The sequence below is a fragment of the Moschus berezovskii genome, chromosome 17 (genome assembly GCF_049115385.1).
Source record: "Moschus berezovskii isolate FMDL1 chromosome 17, NW_MosBer_1.0, whole genome shotgun sequence".
Lineage (NCBI taxonomy): Eukaryota > Metazoa > Chordata > Mammalia > Artiodactyla > Moschidae > Moschus > Moschus berezovskii.
The window spans coordinates 58,911,843-58,928,797 of NC_142476.1; the positions used below are offsets into that span (position 1 = coordinate 58,911,843).

The following is a 16,955-nucleotide window of genomic DNA, read 5'->3' on the forward strand; positions in this document are numbered from 1 at the left end:
GCACAAGCTGGAATCAAGATTGCCGGGAGAAATATCAATAACCTCAGATATGCAGATGACACCACCCTTATGGCAGAAAGTGAAGAGGAACTCAAAGGCCTCTTGATGAAAGTGAAAGAGGAGAGTGAAAAGGTTGGCTTGAAGCTCAACATTCAGAAAACAAAGATCATGGCATCTGGTCCCATCACTTCATGGGAAATAGATGGAAAAACAGTGGAAACAGTGTCAGACTTTGTTTTTTTGGGCTCCAAAATCACTGCAGATGCTGATTGGAGCCATGAAATTAAAAGACGTTTGCTCCTTGTAAGGAAAGTTATGACCAACCTTGATAGTGTATTAAAAAGCAGAGACATTACTTTGCCAACCAAGGTCCGTCTAGTCAAGGCAATGGTTTTTCCCGTGGTCATGTATGGATGTGAGAGTTGGACTGTGAAGAAAGCTGATCGCCGAAGAATCGATGCTTTTGAACTGTGGTGTTGGAGAAGACTCTTGAGAGTCCCTTATACTTCAAGGAGATCCAACCAGTCCATTCTAAAGGAGATCAATCCTGGATGTTCATTGGAGGGACTGATGCTAAAGCTGAAACTGCAATACTTTGGCCACCTCATGCGACGAGTTGACTCACTGGAAAAGACTCTGATGCTGGGAAAGGTTGGGGGCGGGAGGAGAAGGGGACGACGGAGAGTGAGATGGCTGGATGGCATCACCGACTCTGTGGACATGAGTTTGAGTGTACTCCGGGAGTTGGTGATGGACAGGGAGGCCTGGCGTGCTGTGATTCATGGGGTCGCGGAGAGTCGGACACGACTGAGCGACTGAACTGAACTGAACTGAGTTTTTCTCCGACTGCAGACATTTTATCAATCTCCACCCTTGGTGTGCTAGTCAATGTTTTCCATGTAACTGTTCTGAGCAATAGTATATTAAATCATGAAACTAAACCTCCTCCAAAAAAACCCACTATAATTCATGAAACCCTGGGAAATTAACTCATCTCTTTCTGACTTGACCATCTATCAAGTCAAATAGATAATGATTATTTACAAAAAAGCAGACATCTTCTTTACCCTATTCAAAACTGTCTCCACTAAATGCCATCTCTCTCATTCTGTAAAGACCTTACTTCCTAGAAAATATGGAAACTGCTAAGTCACTTCAGTCGTGTCCGACTCTGTGCGACCCCATAGACGGAAGCCCACCAGGCTCCCCCGTCCCTGGGATTCTCCAGGCAAGAACACTGGAGTGGGTTGCCATTTCCTTCTCCAATGGGTGAAAGTGAAAAGTGAAAGTGAAGTCGCTCAGTCGTGTCCGACCCTTAGCAACCCCACGGACTGTAGCCCACCAGGCTCCTCCATCCATGGGATTTTCCAGGCAAGAGTACTGGAGTAGCTTACCATTGCCTTCTCCGAATATGGAAACTACTGAATGCAAATAATCTCAGGGCTTCCCTGGTGGCTCAGTTGGTAAAGAATCTGCCTGCAATGCGGGAGACCTGGGTTCGATCCCTAGTTTGGAAAGATCCCTTAGAGAAGGACATGGCAACACACTCGAGTAGACTTGTTGGAGAATCCCCATGGACAAAGGAGCCTGGCGGGCTACAGTCAATAGGGTCTCAACTCTCCATTTGAAACCGTCGATTTATTTGGAATTCTCTATTTCAAAGGAGGGTGTATATATCCTCCTTTTCAAGGGCTATCCTCTATTCTTCTGTTATCTATAAAAATCTTGTTATGTCAATGATTATATCTCCCTTGAATCTTCAATCTCCCTCTTTGTTCTGACTCCTTCCCTAACCTATGAACATGCTCACCCCATTCAAGCATCATCTTTCTTTGACCTGCTACAATGTTTTCTTCACTTGTATCAAAAAATAACCCAAAAGTAATGTGTAGTGACTTTCTCCATTTCAATATCCACCTTCAACACTCTGCAATTTCTTTATCATCACTATTCTACTGAAACTGGTCTCTACAAGGTCATTAATGGAACTGTCATTAGTGACCTCTTCCCAGGCCTCATTCTTAAATCCATACATGTGGATAACTGCTATCACTTAGCTTCTATGGCACAGCAATCTTTTTATCTTTTCCAAGCTCCTTCATAACTCTTTCCCTGACTACACTTCTCAGATTGTCTAAATGGAATATGGACTCCCATATACTTCAATAGAAAGAGGCAAAGTATTATTTCTATGAATAAAGTGATTCAGTTAGTAAACGGAAATTAATCTGCCTATGAACTCAGCGCAAATTACGTTCTGCTTATCTGCCCCACTTCTTCAAAATACTACTTTAAATCTCCTTCATTTAAATTTACCCCAATAATTTCCAATCATAATTCCATTATCTCTAATAATCCAAACTTTACACTGTATTGATACTAACATATATTTTATGTCATCTTTAGATGTGTCCTAAGTCTTTTTGATTTCACACCACAAGTTACTTCCAACTACTATATGCACCCCTATCCTACCACTCTCCTTTCTTCCATCACTCCCTTTCTTGCCGTCTCTCCTGATCACACAGATAAACACAGTATTTTACAAGAATAGCGAGCTTAATGCCCTTATCCTCCAGTTGGGGTTATTTCTAAACATACTGTACTCTTCACTCACATACTAGGTTCTTAATAAATATTATTAATTAAGGCTAGACAGCCTTAAGAGTCAATTTACTACTAGGAAATAATAAAATCATATTTTTAGATAATTTTTTTAAAAAGAAAACTTCCTTTTGTCTTAGTTGCTGGTTATAAATTAGGTACTCACAATATTAGGTTATAAACACACATAGGAAATAAGTTAATGTTTTGGGGGGAAAAAATAATTCGGAATTCTCTGACCCAACTTATTGGTGAAAATTACATGTCATAACTCTAAATTACATCAAGCCAGACATATTTTTTAAAATGCTTCTCAAAGATAGCCTACTAAAGGGAAAAAAGAAATTTCAGAAAATTATTACTACAGACTCAGAAAGATCAACACATTTTAAGTATCTATGCAACTTCTATAATGTCAAGATATTTGCCACAAGGCAAGTACAAAGACCACTCATGTTACAGAATTTTTAAAGTGTATCTAAGGCAGTGATTAAGTTTGACTTTTCTACCAAATGTTTGGATTTAAGTATAAAGAAAGCTTAAATGAGTAATAGTCTAAGAAATATAATTATACCTAAATTTTACATACTCTTATTAATTTCCTTTTTTGGAAAGGACAGTGCTGTATTCATCTTTTTAAAATGATACAGTCCTTGTTTTTGTTTTGCTGTTTTCTGCCTTAGCCTAATGAAGAGAAAGACAGGATATTCTGCTGTGCACTTCACTATCAAAGGGTAAGTGGTGCTCTGATCTGAGAGGTATATCAGGGCTTCAACTCAGAAATGCAAAATGGAGAAAGCAGGAACATTCACTGCAGAATGAACTTTTGTCTACAGGAACAGGCTGGAGATACACATGGAACAACTGAAATAGGATCCAGCCCACAGGGAACAGGGCTGGGAAGAAAAGGATATGGGAGACACAGAAAAGCAGGACTGAGATGGGTAGTAAGGGCTAAGTTCCTAGCTGTCAAGGAGGTTTCCCAGCCTCTAGAAACTTCAGCCCAGGGGCCTTCAACTGCCAAGCCAATCTGCTATCCACAATGATATTCCACCCAACCAAAACTCCACTGGATCCAGGGGAAAGGGAGAAAACTTACTTATAGAAGCCTGGTTCGCTAATCACAATGAGCTGCTGAGCAAGGGCTTACGCTGTGTATTGGGTCTTGTAACTGCTTGCTGGGTGACCTCTGTTTTATCATCTAATAACTATGAGCTTCTTTACTTTTGGTACAAAGCCAGAAGTCAGCAGATGAGTTAACACTTTCAACTAAGAAAAAAATCCACTCAATATCGGAAGGTACAAAAAAGTGCTATTTATCCAAAATGAAGCACATAAGCACCTAAAAGGTATATCTAGTAAAGTGATATGGCATGGCATTTTAAACATTCCTGTAATGTTGAATTATAGTGACCAGGAGCAGTGCTTTACGAATAGCTTTGATTCTGAAATGAATGTCCTTTGCAATTGATAATACTAATTCAGCCTTTTCTTGTAGTTGACGCTATAAATATTACAGAAATTATGTACCGCCCATGTTCATTACACAAATTTCACATAATAATAGGTTTGTTAAATTAATTTTTCCCTAAAATAGATAAAATAATTAATCCTTCAGTCAATTCAGTCACTCAGTCGTGTCTGACTCTTTGCGACCCCATGAATCGCAGCAAGCCAGGCCTCCCTGTCCATCACCAACTCCCGGAGTCTACCCAAACTCATGTCCATCGAGTCAGTGATGCCATCCAGCCATCGCATCCTCTGTTGTCCCCTTCTCCTCCTAACCCCAGCATCAGGGTCTTTTCCAATGAGTCAACTCTTCGCATGAGGTAGCCAAAGTACTGGAGTTTCAGCTTCAACATCAGTCCTTCCAATGAACACCCAGGATTGATCTCCTTTAGGATGGAAGTTGGATCTTCTATAAGGATTAATTATTTGCTACATGTAATTTTCTAAAAAATCTCATTCCAATTATACACAGTATTAGATTTGGTGTTTTCAACTTTTAATTTTATTTTTTCAAACTCAATAGATCTTAAACTTTAAAATAATAAAAACACTTCACAGGTTTCTAAGTGGTCTTTTACACTTTAACTTCAGGGGTAGCTTTTGGGTACCCTGACTGCTTTGTGCCAGAGAATAACGCTGTTATTAAATTTAAGGATGTCATCACAAAGGTATATTTCAGTTCAGTTCAGTCGCTCAGTCGTGTCCGACTCTCTGCAACCCCATGAATCACAGCACGCCAGGCCTCCCTGTCCATCACCAACTCCCGGAGTACACTCAAACTCATGTCCACAGAGTCGGTGATGCCATCCAGCCATCTCATTCTCTGTCATCCCCTTCTCCCGCCCCCAACCTTTCCCAGCATCAGAGTCTTTTCTAGTGAGTCAACTCGTCGCATGAAGTGGCCAAAGTATTGCAGTTTCAGCTTTAGCATCAGTCCTTCCAATGAACACCCAGGACTGATCTCCTTTAGAATGGACTGGTTGGATCTCCTTGCAGTCCAATGGACTCTCAAGAGTCTTCTCCAACACCACAGTTCAAAAGCATCGATTCTTCGGCGATTAGCTTTCTTCACAGTCCAACTCTCACATCCATACATGACCACGGGAAAAACCATAATAGCCTTGACTAGACGGACCTTGGTTGGCAAAGTAATGTCTCTGCTTTTTAATACACTATCAAGGTTGGTCATAACTTTCCTTCCAAGGAGTAAGCGTCTTTTAATTTCATGGCTGCAATCACCATCTGCAGTGATTTTGGAGCCCAAAAAAATAAAGTCTGACACTGTCACCACTGTTTTTCCATCTATTTCCCATGAAGTGATGGGACCAGATGCCATGATCTTCGTTTTCTGAATGTTGAGCTTCAAGCCAAGCTTTTTACTCTCCTCTTTCACTTTCATCAAGAGGCTTTTGAGTTTCTCTTCACTTTCTGCCATAAGGGTGGTGTCATCTGCATATCTGAGGTTACTGATATTTCTCCCAGCAATCTTGATTCCAGCTTGTGCTTCTTCCAGCCCAGCGTTCCTCATGATGTACTCTCCATATAAGTTAAATAAGCAGGGTGACAATATACAGCCTTGACGTACTCCTTTTCCTATTTGGAACCAGTCTGTTGTTCCATGTACAGTTCTGACTGTTGCTTCCTGACCTGCATACAGGTTTCTCAAGAGGCAGGTCAGGTGGTCTGGGATTCCCATCTCTTTCAGAATGTTCCACAGTTTATTGTGATCCACACAGTCAAAGGCTTTGGCATAGTCAATGAAGCAGAAATAGATGTTTTTCTAGAACTCTCTTGCTTTCTCCATGATCCAGCGGATGTTGGCAATTTGATCTCTAGTGCCTCTGCCTTTTCTAAAACCTGCTTGAACATCTGGGAGTTCTCGGTTCACATATTGCTGAAGCCTGGCTTGGAGAATTTTGAGCATGACTTTACTAGCATGTGAGATGAGTGCAACTGTGCGGTAGTTTGAGCATTCCTTGGCATTGCCTTTCTTTGGGATTGGAATGAAGACTGACCTTTTCCAGCCCTTGGCCACTGCTGAGTTTTCCAAATTTGCTGGCATAGTGAGTGTAGCACTTTCACAGCATCATCTTTCAAGATTTGAATTCAACTGGAATTCCATCACCTCCACTAGCTTTGTTCATAGTGATGCTTTCTTTGCAACCCCATGAATCACAGCACGCCAGGCCTCCTTGTCCATCACCAACTCCCAGAGTTCACTCAAACTCATGTCCATCGAGTCGGTGATGCCATCCAGCCATCTCATTCTCTGTCGTCCCCGTCTCCTCCCACCCCCAATCCCTCCCAGCATCAGACTCTTTTCCAGTGAGTCAACTCGTTGCACGAGGTCGCCAAAGTATTGGAGTTTCAGCTTTAGCATCAGTCCTTTCAATGAACACCCACTTTGTTAAATAATCCTAATCGGTCCCAGGGATCGAAACTGGGTCTTCTGCATTGCAGGCAGATTCTTTATCATCCAAGTCACCAGGGAAGTCCCAACAGTTTTGTTCCTATGTTTCAGCCCCTCTTGAGATACTGTGCTGTGCTGTGCTTAGTAGCTCAGTCTTGTCCGACTCTTTGCGACCCCATGGACTGTTGCCCACCAGGCTCCTCTGTCCATGGGGGTTCTCCAGGCAAAAATACTGGAGTGGGTAGCCTATCCCTTCTCCAGGGGATCTTCGCAACCCATGAATATAACTGGAGTCTCCCGCATTGCAGGCAGATTCTTTACCAGCTACATTACCAGGGAATCCCTGTACCAACTAAAGCAGCCTGAAATAAAGATCCTTGGAACGAATGATGGGGAAAAGGAAGTTAAAGTTTCTATCCCTCTTCCCGGGCACAAAATTGGCAGAAAGCAAATATCTGAAATGGGTAAGTATACCTTTGGCATATTTTCCTGCACCCTTTATCCAATACATATTTTTCTCCAACATCCAGATATTATTTCTATCAGTTTCAAGAAATTCATGCCTCTTCCATCATGCGGTACCATCTTGATCTGCCTTAACTTCCCCAAATGCTCCATATTTTTAAGTTTATGATCTTCCCTTTACCAGCACCTGATGTCAGCAAGGAAAGAAGAATGCAAACAGTCAAAGCTATGCCTAAACCTTTTAAAATTTTATTGAGTTGGCCAGAAAGTTTGGTTTATTCCACAAAATGGCTCTAGTAGCATTCAGGTGTCTTCAATTTCATCCAACATAATTTTGTTAGATTGTATTGTGATAGCTGTCATCTCACTGTATATCAGTCTAAAAAAAAATCAAAATTAGTGAATTTTTGTGTAGCCATTTTAATATTAAAGATACAAGAAAAAAGCAACATTTTGGCATATTATGCTTTATTATTTCAAGAAAGGTAAAAATGCAACTGAAAAGCAAAAAAAAAAAAAAAGATTTGTGTGTGCAGTGTACAGAGAAGGTGCTGTCACTGATCAAACGTGTCAAAACTGGTTTATGAAGTTTTGTGTGGGAGATTCCTAGTCGGACAATGCTCCATAGTCAGGCTGCAGACCAGTTGAAGTTGACAGTGATCAAATCGATACATTAATTGAAAACAATCCACATTATACCACATAGGAGATAATCAATATACTCAAAATATCCAAATCAAGCATTGAAAATCATCTTCCCCAAGTTTGTTAATTGCTTGCATGTTTGGATTCCACATAAGTAAAAAGAAAAAAACCTTCTTGACCATATTTCTGCATGAGATTCTCTATTTACAGCAACAAAAACATTCTGTTTTTAAAACAAATTGTAACAGGCAATGAAAAGTGGATACTGTATAGTAACACAAAACGGAAGAGATCATGGGACAAGGGAAATGAACCACCACCAACCACACCAAAGGTCAGTCTTCAACCAAAGAAGATGAGGTTATGTTTACGGTAGGATTGGAAGGGAGTCCTCTATTATGAGTTCCCTCTGGAAAACCAAACGGTCAATTCCAACAAGTACTGCTCCCAGTTAGACCAGTTGAAAGCAGCACGCGACGAAAAGTGTCCAGAATTGGTCAACAGAAAATACATAATCTTCCAACAGGATAAAGCAAGATCACGTTTCTTTGGTGACCAAGCAAAAATTCTTTCAGCTTGGCTGGGTAGTTCTGATGCATCTGCCATATTCATCAGACATTGAACCTTCATATTTCCACTTATCTTGGTCTTTACAAAATTCCCTCAATTGAAAAAAATTTCAACTCCTTTGAAGACTGCAAAAAGGCACCTGGAACAATTCTTTGCTCAAAAAGATAAACTGTTTTGGGAGGAAGGAATTATGAAGTTGCCTAAAAAATACCAGAAGGCAATGAAACAAAATGGTCAATACATTAATCAATGGTGGTCCTGGTGAAAATGAAAAAAATATATCTTTTATTTTTACTTAAAAACCAAAGAACCTTTTTGGACAACACAATAAATATCTTGGCTACTAGCTTAAAGTTATAGTAATAACTTATAGGGCCTTAAGTGGTAAATGAAATTAAAATATAAGCAATGTTTAATTAAAAAAACAGGGAATATGAAGATAAGCTGATATAAGAATAATCCTTGGAGATCTGTTTTTTATAAAAGACATATTAGCTTAAGAAAAATTTTTTCTTTCAGTATATATACTTGGTAGTTCACACAATATTGTTCTCTTAAAACCCAATTTTGATACCATGAAGGCTGGTATACAAAGGAATGGTTTCTACCAGAACAGATAACCATTTTATCATGTTACATTCCTCATCAAGACTCCCCAGCAGGTCTCTTTTTGCTAGATCAAATTCAAACTCTTCAACAGGTTAGAAAATTATATAGCAGAGTGTAAGAACTGAACAGGAACAGTTGAGTCATATTAGAGAGGAAGTCAGGAACTAAGTTTTAGACCTAGAATCCCATCTTTCTTCATGAAGCCCTTCTATAAAGTCAAAATGGAGAAATAACAAAGAACCACTTCTTATACTAACATAAAACAAGGTGGTGTTAGTTGCTCAGTCATGTCCGACTCTTTGCAACCCTGTGGACTATAGCCCACCAGGTTCCTCTGTTCATGGAATTCTCCAGGCAAGAATACTGGAGTTGGTAGCCATTCCCTTCTCCAGATCTTCCCAATCCAGGGACTGAACCCAGTTCTCCTGCATTGCAAGCAGATTCTTAACCATCTGAGCCACCAGGAAAGTCCAATATCTGAAAAAGTTTAGTGCTTATTTCCTATTTCCTTGAATTAGTCTCCCCATGTTTCATATATTGGTCTTTTTCCTGAGTAGATTATAGAGGCTTAGAAGTAGATTATGAAGTCCTTATGTAGGATTTGCCTCATTTCTACTTATTGTTTCATCCTGGTTACTAACAGTATACTCTGACACTCCTAAAATCCTCCTAGTTTGTGTAATACATTGTAGAGTCATCCTACACCTAAAGACCATGTCTAAAATTCATTTACTTACATCAAGTACCTAATACATAATGTATAAAAACTTTGACTGGTTTTCAAAATGGTGTTATCATTTTTCTTGGCTCTTTGTACTTCTCTTAATTACCCTTTATCACAATGGATAACTGTATATAAAATTGAATATATTTATGTTTATAATAAGTAAATAAATATATTTAAATTACTAGCTGTTCAATACCTGTGTCTGTACTTGATTTTAAGTTCCATGATCAGCAGCACTCAACCAGGAGTGGTGATTTTGCTCCCCATCCCTGGGGGACATTTGGCAACATCTAGAGAACTTTCCTGGTGGCTCAGACCATAAAGAATTTGCCTGCAATGCAGGAGATTCGGGTTTGATCCCTGGGTCAGGAAGATCCCCTGGAAAGGGAATGGCAACCCACTCCAATATTCTTGCCTGGGAAATTCCACAGACAGAGGTGCTATAGTCCGTGGGGTCACAAAGAATCACACATGACTGAAATGACAGTACACCATACACATACACACAAATATACATATAAATGTACACACACACACACACACACATATATATACATATATATACATATATATGTACACACACAGACACAGATACTTCCTAGCTATGTACTGAAAGGGCTTGAGAACAGTGGCACCCAATACAATGAATGAAAACAACCAGTACCAACATTTTCAGGTCTAAATACACACAAATGTGATTCCTTGGAGCATACTGATTCCAGAGCTAGGGTGGGGATACACAAGATGATCCCAGAGTATCCTGTGCAGACAGTAAGCATGTGCTCAAAGAACAATGGAAACAATGTGAGGATTAGATGGTAGTGACTGATGTATCAATATTAATTTCTTAATAGTTAAACTCTTTTATGTATGAGAATGTCCTTGATTGTAAGAAAAATTCATCAAAGTATGCAGAGACAATGAGGTATCCTATACGTAAACAGATCAGCAAAGAAAGCCTCTGAAATATTCTTACAACTTTTCTGTAAGTTTAAAATTACTTCAAAATATAAATCAAAAAAAATAAATGTGAAGGTTTTTATATTTGTATTCCCTATTTTCATTTCTATACAGATTTATTGAACAACTAAAGCTCTTAATAGGTTCTAGTAATAAATTTTATTCATTTGTTAAAACTCAATAAATACTGAGTGCTCTATTCTATGACAGGCACTGGGAATATAATAGGGAAAAAAATGAACAAAAATCACTGCTCATGAGCTCTATATTTTAAGGGAGGAGAAAAGAATACATAAAATGTTAGATACTGATAAGTGCTAAGGATAAAAACACAAAACAGTCAAGGAAGGAATATAAAGAGTTTGGAGAGGATAGGGAAGCTAAAGTTTTAGATAAGGTAAATCAGGATGGCTGCCATTGTGAAGGTGATTTTTAAGGAAAATTGAAAAGATATGAGGAAGCTAGATCCAGATATATGGGGGAACAGTTCTCTTGACATAGAGAACAATAAGGCTTTGAGATGGGAACACACTTAAATTAAGGTGCTCCTTGGACTGCTAAGGCCTCTGAGGCAACTGGCAGATACAAAATCAATTCATAATCTTCCATCTTACTGTAAATTCATGTTTGAAGCACTATTCTGATCAAAATATTACATTTTTAAACACAATATGGGCTTCCCTGATAGCTCAGTTGGTACAGAATCTGCCCGCAATGCAGGAGACCCTGGTTCGATTCCTGACTCCGGAAGATACTCTGGAGAAGGGATAGGCTACCCACTGCAGTATTCTTGGGCTTCCCCTTGTGGCTCAGCCGGTAAAGAATCTGCCTGCAATGCAGGAGACCTGGATTTGATCCCTGGGTTAGGAAGATCCCCTGGAGAACGGAAAGGCTATCCACTCCAGTATTCTGGCCTGGAGAATTCCATGGACTGTATAGTCCATGGGGTTGCAAAGAGTTTGACATGACTGAGCGACTTTGACTTCACTTCACTTAAACAGAATATATTTTTAAATGAGGAAAAGAATGTTAAGAGACGAGGGGAAAATGAAGTAAACATAAACCAATAACCATAAGTCTCTATATAAAGATGCTAAATTTTATGTGTATCTTAAGAGAATCAGTTGCTATTTTATAATCACACCTATCAGCAAGGTAGCTAGAATTCTGAGATATTAAGGAATATACCTCTATGGATTAAATATTATTTCTTTAGACAATAAACAGTGTGGTTAGAATGCATCTCCTACATTAATGGAGGCACCTAACATTTATATCATGATACTTCAAAACAATTGATCCTAATACTCCCAAACTGCACTGTAGGTACATGATGTGGTTTTACACTTAAGGTGGCCCATCTCAACATCTTAAGTGTTGAGAAAACACCTGATTAACAGAGGCAATGGCTTTTAACCTAGGAATATGCATCCTCAGATATGAAGGCCCATGGTTAAGACTTGACTTTTCTCTATTGTCTAACATATAATATGCTTTATGTATTTATCTTCTTTATTGGTTATTTCCCTCACTTGTATATGAGTTCCATGAACATATAGGTAGTCAATAAATATTTGACTGAATTAAGAAAAATGAATAGATGGAGAACAGCTGACGGAGGCAAGACTCAGCTCCCACTTTGGTAAGCACTTCCCCTTTACTTACTCTAAGTACTTCAGTTCAGTTCAGTTCAGTCGCTCAGTCGTGTCCAACTCTTTCCAACCCCATGAATCGCAGCACGCCAGGCCTCCCTGTCCATCACCAACTCCCGGGGATTACCCAAACATGTCCATCAAGTCGGTGATGCCATCCAGCCATCTCATACTCTGTCATCCCCTTCTCCTTCTGCTCCCAATCCCTCCTAGCATCAGGGTCTTTTCCAGTGAGTCAACTCGTCGCATGAGGTGGCCAAAGTATTGGAGTTTCAGCTTCAGCATCAGTCCTTCCAATGAACACCCAGGATTGATCTCCTTTAGAATGGACTGGTTGGATCTCCTTGCAGTCCAAGGGACTCTCAAGAGTCTTCTCCAACACCACAGTTTAAAAGCATCAATTCTTCGGCAATCAGCTTTCTTCACAGTGCAACTCTCACATCTATACATGACCACTGGAAAAACCATAGTCTTGACTAGACGGACCCTGGTTGGCAAAGTAATGTCTCTGCTTTTTAATATGCTATCTAGGTTGGTCATAACTTTCCTTCCAAGGAGTAAGTGTCCTTTAATTTCATGGCTGCAATCACCATTTGCAGTGATTTTGGAGCCCAAAAAAATAAAGTCTGACACGGTTTCCACTGTTTCCCCATCTATTTCCCATGAAGTGATGGGACCAGATACCATGATCTTAGTTTTCTGAATGTTGAGCTTTAAGCCAACTTTTTCACTCTCCTCTTTCACTTTCATCAAGAGGCTTTTTAGTTCCTCTTCACTTTCTGCCATAAAGGTGGTGTCATCTGCATATCTGAGGTTATTGATATTTCTCCCGGCAATCTTGATTCCAGCTTGTGCTTCTTCTAGCCCAGCATTCCTCATGATGTAGGGTTGACAATATACAACCTTGACGTACTCCTTTTCCTATTTGGAACCAATCTGTTGTTCCATGTCCAGTTCTAAGTGCTGCTTCCTGACCTGCATACAGGTTTCTCAAGAGGCAGGTCAGGTGGTCTGGTATTCCTTGAAGAATTTTCCAGTTTATTGTGATCCACACGGTCAAACGCTTTGGCATAGTCAATAAAGCAGAAATAGATGTTTTTCTAGAACTCTCTTGCTTTTTCGATGATCCAGCGGATGTTGGCAATTTGATCTCTGGTTCCTCTGCCTTTTCTAAAACCAGTTTGCACATCTGGTTCCTGTATTGCTGAAGCCTGGCTTGGAGAATTTTGAGCTCTAAGTACTTACTGAATCCCAAACATCAAAACTCAGAATTGACAGAAAATCTTCCCTGGCTACTGAAAATTCAGTCAAGCAAGGAACAAAAGTTTGGAAAGATATCTTAAAACCCTGGCGATCATCTGTCAGTCAGCTGCACTATCAATATGTACCTATGAAGGAGCAGTCCCAGTTACTTACATAGGCCTAAGTAACATAGATCACCCCTGTGACTGTAGTCAGAGGTCTAATGATCTTGCTCCAGTTTATCCTTAACGTTTAAACACATAAAATGACTTACTGCATACAAGGCACAACTCACCATGCCTGATACATAGGAAGGATTTAATGGTAGTCACAGAGAGACAGCATCTAACCTTGAGACAGTTTTTTCAAGGCAAATAATATGAATGCATTTTAAGGAACAGAGTAATATTCATTTAAGAAATATGGTAAGTATTTTATTGTTGAAGACAAGGCGCACAAAATTTTAGTTCCTTTATCTCAGAATCTTTCCTGCTGCCTGAATTGGTCCTATCCAACGTCTCATAAGAAATGATGATGCTAAGATAATTTCTAAAAGTCAAAATAATAGATGTTTGTCAGTATACCTGGTAACTGTAAATGGATAAAGCATCTACAGTTTCCCCCAACTTTCAAAAGAGTAAGTGTAGTAGCTTCATAGTAATTCTGAGTTTCTAAAATGTTCTGGCACATATTTAGTGAATAAAGTTTGTGAAATGGATAGATTTTAAACACATTTATTAAAGTTAGTCTTTCATTACAGAGGCAAAAAAATAATTTATTCTCAGGCTAGATTGATGATCATCTGTTCTTAAAATTTTTCATGTCAACAGAAAATACTAAAAACGATAAACAATGAATTTACTATGCATACTTTTAATTGCTGACTATGAAACTCCTTTGTAATGATGGGATCAAGCTAACACACTATTTCACAGAAGCTAGGTATTTCAGGAAGGAAAGACAATGTCAAAATTATCTTTTTTATCTGACTTATGTTTAATCAAAGATTCACCTCTACAGATGGCTATGAAAGCATCCAAAAAAATATTTCCATGTGACAGAGCATATTATGCTCCACAAAATGGACTATTTTCCATACTATTAATAAGGCTCTTAATGTATTTTCCTCTAAAAATTTCTTTTTGATCATAAGTCCCCTCAACAGCTACTTAGTAATTTCAGAAAATAAGTAAGACAGGAATGGCTAAAATACTGACCTCGGCACATCTGGCAACAAAAATTATGCATGGCAAGGTAAAGACTGTTGACACTGTACTTAAAATGTAAAACTCATCTTCCAAAATCATTCACTCACTGTTCCAGAAATATTTCTAGAATGAACCATAGCTTTCAGTTTTGGGGCCAAGTTTTACAGCGAAATTCAATGTTGGCTTACAGATATCTGTCGTTTACTTTCTTTATGACACAGAGACAGACTTATCTGAATAGAATACATTTTGACAACTTATGAAAGCAAAAAAAATTATTCAACTATGAAACAAAATCAAATATCAAATTTTCTTACTGAATGAAAGACCATCATCTTTCCAATTGTCATTTAATACTGCCTATTGTTTACTAGAATTATATGGATTAAACTATAATTTTTTAAATTATCCAACTTAATGTTTATTATTGTTGATAATTAACAAAACAAACAGTTAATTTCTATATCATCATTTTACTGCTAGTTCTCAAAAGTGAAGAGTCTATTCACTAGGATTTTGTTTCTGGAGATTCTAATCACCATTAACAATCCTGCCAATTAAATTATTTAAAGTTTACAGGCCCAGAATAAACCTCTAAACTCATTTTTCAAACTGGTAAGCTATACACAGAAAATCCTACTATCTTTAAGACTCGGTATTCACAGATAACTAAGTAATAATCCAAATTTTACAAAGATGTAATTAAATTAATGAGAAAGTAAGTGGTTTACTCTAAGTCACTTGAAAGTTCACCTTTATTATTAACTTAAGGCTTAGTTCAGAGCCCAACTGGAACAAAATTCTCCAGCAGTCCCCTCATGAATATCTGCCTTTGTCACCATGGGCTAAAAAGCAAGTCAACTGACAAGGAAAATTTTGCAACAGATTCAGAATAAGGAAGAATTCATAGAACAGATGTCCATACCAAAATTCTTTGTAGAATATTCAAATTTAAATAAAAACAGTTGTGGTAATATAAAAAATGTTTAGAAAATCAAGTTGGGAGGTTTCTAGAAATGCTAGATCCTCTAACTCTATGCAAATTTTTAAGTAAGATTATTAAAAGAAGAATTAAAGGGAAACAGTTTCCTATATACATGAAATGATAAACTGCCAACTGTGTATCATACAATTTTCAACATATTTCAAAGACTTTATTTTTTCAGCTTTACCGAGCTATAAGTTGTATGATATTAAACTGATTTGGCATGCACAAACATATATATATATATATATAGTAATATTCTGAATAATTTCTAGATGAGAATCCAAAGGAGTATTATATTTATCTCCTTCATAATTCTAGAATTTACACATCACCATAGCTCAGTTGGTGGAGAATCTGCCTTCAATGAGGAGACCCCAGATCGATTCCTGGGTAAGGAAGATCCACTGGAGAACGGATAGGCTACCCACTCTAGTATTCTTGGCCTTCCCTTGTGGCTCAGCTGGTAAAGAATCCACCTGCAATGCAGGAGACCTGGGTTTGATCCCTGGGTTGGAAAGATCCCCTGGAGAAGGGAAAGGATACTCACTCCAGTATTCTGGCCTAGAGAATTCCATGGACTATATAGTCCATGGGGTCACAAAGAGTCAGACACGACTGAGCGACTTTCAATTCACTTTCCTTTAAGGTTTAAAATCATATTCCCTCTCAGTTTATTTCATTTTAGATGCAAATATCACTTTTCCTTTAGTATCAGACAACATAAAAAAGCAGAGCCTTGGAGCAGTGTCTCAGAGCTATCTGAGGTGCTGTCTCCCAGGCTGCAGCCTCATTTTGCCCCAAATAAAACTTTTGCAACTCTCATGTTGTGCATCTTTTCTTAGTTGACAACTGCCAAGGAATTCCCTTGGGAAATAGATTTTAATGCATACAGTTTGTCTCCAAAGTATCACAGTGTTTTAGGAACCCAGTAATCAATTAATTATCTCTTAAAATTGTGTGTGACTGCTATATTTAAAATGGATAACAGCAAGGACTTATTGTATAGCACATGGAACTTTGCTCAATGTTATATCACCATCTGATGGGAGGGGAGTTTGGGGGAGTATGGCTGAGTACCTTCTCTGTTCACCTGAAAATATCACAACATTGTTAATCGACTATACCCCAATAAAAAATAAAAAGTTTAAAAAGAGTGCACAGCCTTCACATTTATATTTCATTCCATCAACCTAACAGATCAGCAGAATACTGAGACCAAGAGAAATTAATTCGAACACCCTCCAGTGGCTGGCTCTGTAGCACAACAGAAGCATTTCCATCCTGAATTTGCTTTACTCTGCAGATTTCTGAATGATAGAAAATTTTAGATTTAGACATTAGATTATAATCATACAAATTTTGGTAA

The 16,955-nt window shown here is 38.5% G+C and overlaps 1 protein-coding gene and 1 long non-coding RNA gene across 6 annotated transcripts in view; one reads left to right on the top strand and one right to left on the bottom strand.

Moving 5' to 3' along the window:
• The window catches only part of AKT3 (AKT serine/threonine kinase 3), a 294,820-nt gene that overhangs the window by 204,407 nt on the left and 73,458 nt on the right, over positions 1–16,955 (bottom strand). The gene's annotated exons all lie outside the window — the stretch shown is intronic.
• Positions 1–16,955, top strand: part of LOC148775172 (uncharacterized) — a 46,367-nt gene that overhangs the window by 23,595 nt on the left and 5,817 nt on the right. The window contains exon 2 of the long non-coding RNA XR_016039636.1: positions 3,288–3,338. This is a non-coding gene — a long non-coding RNA (uncharacterized LOC148775172). The remainder of the gene's footprint in view (positions 1–3,287; positions 3,339–16,955) is intronic.